The sequence below is a fragment of the Euprymna scolopes genome, chromosome 15 (genome assembly GCF_053919585.1).
Source record: "Euprymna scolopes isolate OS-2025 chromosome 15, ASM5391958v1, whole genome shotgun sequence".
Classification (NCBI taxonomy): domain Eukaryota; kingdom Metazoa; phylum Mollusca; class Cephalopoda; order Sepiida; family Sepiolidae; genus Euprymna; species Euprymna scolopes.
In genome coordinates, this window is record NC_136496.1 from 14,999,240 (window position 1) to 15,005,483 (window position 6,244).

Sequence of the window (6,244 nt, forward strand, 5' to 3'; positions counted from 1 at the left end):
AACAAAATAATGAAACATCAGCACATCAAAGAATTTTGAATAACAAAGACTCCGGAGATTGGGTTATATAAATGTATTAAAAGAAAACCATAAAAGAAATATATACAAACATATGTACAGTTTGGAGTATGAGTTTGTAAGCAAGCATTTAAACTTCTAAGTGGGGCTTCCACTTGCTGGAATTCACAAGTCTATTAACTTAACCCTTTTTAGTTATCGGGCAATAGGCGAGGGGGGAGAGAGAGAGAAGAGAGGTGAGGTGGCTTGACTCTCGGACTTGTTTTTGCTCCGAGTTCCCAGACCCTCACTTCTGTTCTAAATCTGAATCTGTTTTAATTCTGACTTTCTTGGTCTTTATATAGTAGAGCACTGGGCGGGGGGACAATTACCAATTCCTTCCCGACAAATCAGAATGCTCAATAACCAAATCGTATGATTCTCTCTCATTGGATAATTTGATTGATGAAAAAAATTGCCCACCTCCCACGATCCAAAAATAATTCTAACTCCTCCCCGATCAACCAAAAACGCCCGATGGAAAATAACCAGTTTTCTCTCATTGGATAATTCGGAAACTGCGTAATACGCGATAACTGCGCAAGTAAGAAAACTGCGCCAGAAAAAAATGATTCGTGAATTCTGCCCCTAGATGTGACACTTGTCATTATCAAAGGAAATTAACCATTTATTATTCTGTTAACATCTCGACAAAATATGTTATTGAAAATTGTCGGGTGGCAAAATAAAATCTCTTGATCTAAATTTCAAAACTGCGATTCGGCCTGAGAATGAAAACATTAGGAATATTATTTTGGGTTCAATTAATATTTTGGATTCATTTCTCTTATCCTCAGTTTTATCAAAGGAAAAAAAGATTTCCCTTTTTGCACTGGATATGACTGTACCGGAATTTGTCACCATCGTTGCACCGGAATCGACCTCGGGTTCAACACTCTGAACTCGGGTTTAATTAATATTTTGGGTTAAAATGGTTTTATCAGAGTCATACCAAATCATTTAATATTTGATTCAACAAATATTCTCTGAAGCCGTCAAATGCGTGTGTGAAATTTTAATTCAAAGAAATTATTTATCTTTGCTTTGATCTTGTCACAAATATATTTTGTGACGCCAACGAATACGTGTGTGTGTGTGTGTGTGTGTGTGTGTGTGTGTGTGTGTGTGTGTGTAGTTTTTAGTTCAAAGACAAAAAGCATAATCTACCTTTTTGTTGTTTCTAGCTGACACATGTGATGTGTCCTTGAATTTGTCAACAACAAACGTCGGCGCATCCTTTGAACCTGACTAATGCGTACATGCGAATTCAAATCAGAGAAAAATATTAACAATCGAATCATGCTTTGAAGAAGAAAGGGAGAAAAAATACTTTGGCAGAATTGAAGCCAGCAAGGTTCTCTGGTAGTGCCCGACACAAGATATTAACATTTATCTTTTAGTTAACCGGTGTTTCCCGGAATAAAATCTTAACATCTATCTTTCAATTGCCCGATATTGCCCGGGATAAAATACTAACGTTAAATAAAAGCGTCACATCGACCCTAATGGTCTGATGCTGCCTTTCTTTAGTGTTACACCTGTATTGTGTCTATGGTTGGTCTGAAAAATAAATGGATACTGATTGGCTTGTCTAATCGGATCCATACATCCTATCATTTCAACCTTGCAGTTCATTTATTACTTTTTTTTATTTTAAAGTATTGCATTCAACGGTATAGTTGCATAGTGGCAGCAATAAGAGACATAAGTAAGAAAGTTACGGTTAATAGACAGGTATATAGTAATAATGAGTAAAAAATACAACTAATGCACAAATTCTGTGTCTGCTTTTCTCGATGTTGGGTTAGTATGGGGAGACATACTTTTATACTAATATAAACGTGCAGGTAGAACTTCGTTTTTTAGTGTTCCGGGCGCCTCGTAATGTAGATTAGTTATCGCTGATACCAAAGCATTTTTTTAAACATTATTACGCATGTACGTGTCAAATGTTACTTTTCTACACAGAAAGTCTTTATATTTCAATTTATTTACTATTACCAAAGGCAAGATAAGTTATCTTAAATAAAAAAATACGATACTACTATAGAGTACTTTCCCATATCCTCCCACAATAAACACTTTAAAAGTTACAAAAACAATAATTCGTAAAAAATACATTACATAAAATCACCGAGTAGTTTTACTTTTATGTAAGAAATAATCAACTAGTAGGGAATTCTACACATAAGAAACAAACAAAATTTTAATCGTGACGAGAAATAAAAGTCGCGCAACAAAATAACGTAAAGGTATCGAGAAAGATTAATTTTATTTTTTTTGGGGGGGAATAAGACACTTGAAAAAAATTCAACCTATGTGAAAACACAAATAAAATCTTACTCGTGATTTTTTGCACATTAAAAAATAAATTGTTTAAAATAATATATTCATATCATTAATAGCTTAACACTAGAATTTAGCTATTTTATAGTGCAATCAAATGTAAATGTAGAGCGAATTCAAATACATGTTTATACCTTACTTTTTAAAGTATATAAAAGAGTACTATGAACATTTATAAATTCAAAAATAAATCTGGTTACTTAATTTTAAAAGTTTATAAAACACTTTTCGTTTAACCTTGCAAAAATTCTTAGTCTTTATGGATACAGTATCATTTAGTAAGTCGTATATAATTTTGAGATAAACTCCTCCATATAATAATTCGATTGCAGAAATTCCCCTCTAGACCAAATTACTGTAGATTTGCATCAAGGCATACGACATACAATTTTTTTTTATGTTTAAACTATTAGCCGCCATCTAATGTATGCCATTACATGCGCATTACAATCGTGATATTAAAATCATAGACTCCATCCGTCGAGAACAACCATCGCATTCGAAAAATTATGAGGAAAAAAGTCTCTACTTATCTTTATATATTTAGTACTACCACTAATACCAGTTATCACCGGGTACGATACTGCATTTTCTACTACAATGCGATTACACCCTTAGTAACTGCAAGATTACATACATAGAAATAACATATTTCTTCCGATTTCCGCATTAAAATTACTAACTTCTCCCCCCGATGTTCCGGCTATTACGATTGGCTGAAATTCTAGAATGAAACGAATTCCTACATTAACGATCATTGTATTTCATTTTTGTAAGAAAGATAACGAATTACTAAAATAATAACAGGGTAAATACATTTTCTCCGGCAATAATAAAGTTCGATTCATTTTGTTTTCAAATATCCTGTTCGATTAGACTTGGACGATGTCTTTTGCAGTGATTTGGCCACGATAATTCGATATCAACACTCACCAGTACTGCCCACACTCACTCAAATGAAAATTTGGCATAAAACAAATACATGGTCACTTGAACTCTTCTGCCCCCGTGCTGAAATAATAACGAACTATTTTGAAACCCATTCTTAACACGGGGAGCACAGCGTGTTTGTTAACTATTCTGTGCTTCCAGCTAACAATTAAAAAAATAAGATATCGTCAAGATTGTAATTTAACCTGAATAAACTATTTAAAAATAGTAAGGTGGCAAAGATGCACAATCAACGAATGCATGTTCACCTAAGCTTATTTTTGGTTTTAATTTTGCGAGGGAGGAGGCTTCCTCCGATCAATGCCAGTTAATGGGTCCTGCTAGTTTAATATAGTAGGTGATACGGTTTTGAAAACAACATATAAAGTTTAAAAGACATATCTATGATGTTTGAAACAGCATATCTGCACTTGTAAGTAATTATTTGCTCAAAGTAAGCCTATCGGCTTTATTGGAGTGGAAACTTAACTTTTTTAATTTCCGTTCGAGACAGTAATATTTATCTTAAGCGACACAAGATTCAATAAATACGGTTGATCAGTTAAGATAAAAATAAATCATAAACATTGAGTTTTTTGTAAGTAAGGCATTAGCGCGAACATACTTATAATGAATATATAAGATTGAAACTCTTTAATTTCTGAACGATTAGTAAACACACAAAAACAACCCCCCATATATATATATATATATATATATATATATATATATATATATATATATATATATATATATATATATATATATACACCCGTATACAGACATATGTATTGTCCATAATGTTCCCTTGTAAATGTGCTATTCTAACTATTATGCATAATTTTTCTTATACAGGAGTTGTGTGATATAAGATGTACCTATTTATTATGCCTCCCCACGGGACAGAGTTAGACACCAGGGTCGTTTTTTAACGTGGAGAAAAGGTACAAAAATAAAAATTGTCTCAGTCGTGAAGGATTTCTCCTCCACCGAAAGAGAACAAGAAAATGACGTGCAGCATCTGAAGAACAGATGGTATTTATTTGCTCCCCCACCGAGCAAATCAGGCACAAGGCCGATTTTTAAAGTGAGGAGTGAAGGGGAAATGGGGACTAACTCCCCGGGGAGTAGGGGAGCTGGATAGTGACAATTGGTATAAAGGGTTGCCCCTACATTGACCAAGGTCTTATATGTGGAGTTGCCCCCACATATGGTCTTTGCTTGCAGTATCTGCCGGAACAGATGGTATTTATTTGCTCCCCCACCGAGAAAATTAGGCACAAGGCCAATTTTTCATGTGAGGAGTGAAGGCAGGGGGAAGGGAAAAAGGGGACCAGCTCCCGAGAGGTGGGAAATGGGAGCTGGTTAAAGGTCAGATATGTGGGGTTGCCCCCACATCTGGTCTTAGCTAGTCATAGCTAGTCATAGCTTGCAGTATCTGCCGGAACAGATGGTATTTATTTGCTCCCCCACCGAGCAAATTAGGCACAAGGCCGATTTTTAATGTGAGGAGTGAAGGGAGGGGGAAGGGAAAAAGGGGACCAGCTCCCGAGAGGTGGGAAATGGGAGCTGGTTAATGGTCAGGCATGTGGGGTTGCCCCCACATCTGGTCTTTGCTAGTCATAGCTAGTCATAGCTTGCAGTATCTGCCGGAACAGATGGTATTTATTTGCTCCCCCACCGAGCAAATTAGGCACAAGGCCAATTTTTAATGTGAGGAGTGAAGGGAGGGGGAAGGGAAAAAGGGGACCAGCTCCCGAGAGGTGGGAAATGGGAGCTGGTTAAAGGTCAGGCATGTGGGGTTGCCCCCACATCTGGTCTTTGCTAGTCATAGCTGCAGTATCTGCCGGAACAGATGGTATTTATTTGCTCCCCCACCGAGCAAATTAGGCACAAGGCCGATTTTTAATGTGAGGAGTGAAGGGAGGGGGAAGGGAAAAAGGGGACCAGCTCCCGAGAGGTGGGAAATGGGAGCTGGTTAATGGTCAGGCATGTGGGGTTGCCCCCACATCTGGTCTTTGCTAGTCATAGCTAGTCATAGCTAGATATAGCTTGCAGTATCTGCCGGAACAGATGGTATTTATTTGCTCCCCCACTGAGCAAATTAGGCACAAGGCCGTTTTTAATGTGAGGTAAAAACCAGCTCCCCTAAAAGGGGTCACTCTGGTTACCAAAAATAATAATTGTCCCAGTATAGAGGGTCTCCCCTCCATTGACTGGTACAAACCATCTTAAGTGCAGTATCTGCCGGAACAGATGGTATTTATTTGCTCCCCCACTGAGCAAATTAGGCACAAGGCCGTTTTTAATGTGAGATAAAAACCAGCTCCCCTTAAAGTAGGCAAAAAGGGGGCACTCTGGTTACCAAAAATAATAATTGTCCCAGTATAGAGGGTTTCCCCTCCATTGACGGGTACAAATTATCTTAAGTGCAGCATCTGCCGGAACAGATGGTGTTTATTTGCTCCCCCACTGAGCAAATTAGGCACAAGGCCGTTTTTAATGTGAGGTAAAAACCAGCTCCCCTAAAAGGGGTCACTCTGGTTACCAAAAATAATAATTGTCCCAGTATAGAGGGTTTCCCCTCCATTGACTGGTACAAATTATCTTAAGTGCAGCATCTGCCGGAACAGATACTACACTTTGATCTTGACCAAAAGGCCAAGAAATGATATAAGATGTAATATATATATATATATATATATATATATATATATATATATATATATATATATATATATATAATTATTTTTTTACTATAACAATTATATCTTATTTAGATTATTCCGAATTTTAGTTTTTTTTATGTAATTGAGAATTCAGTAATTATTCATATACTAATAAATTTTAAGCCAGGATAACTTTATTTGTAAGCTTAAAAATTACCAGTTTTACTCTCGCTTCTCTTTAT

At 36.3% G+C, this 6,244-nt stretch overlaps 1 pseudogene; it reads right to left on the reverse strand.

Annotated features, from left to right (window-relative positions):
- Positions 1–5,793: 5,793 nt before the first annotated feature.
- On the reverse strand, positions 5,794–6,006 carry LOC145294395 (U2 spliceosomal RNA; annotated as a pseudogene).
- Between the last annotated feature and the right edge of the window lie 238 nt (positions 6,007–6,244).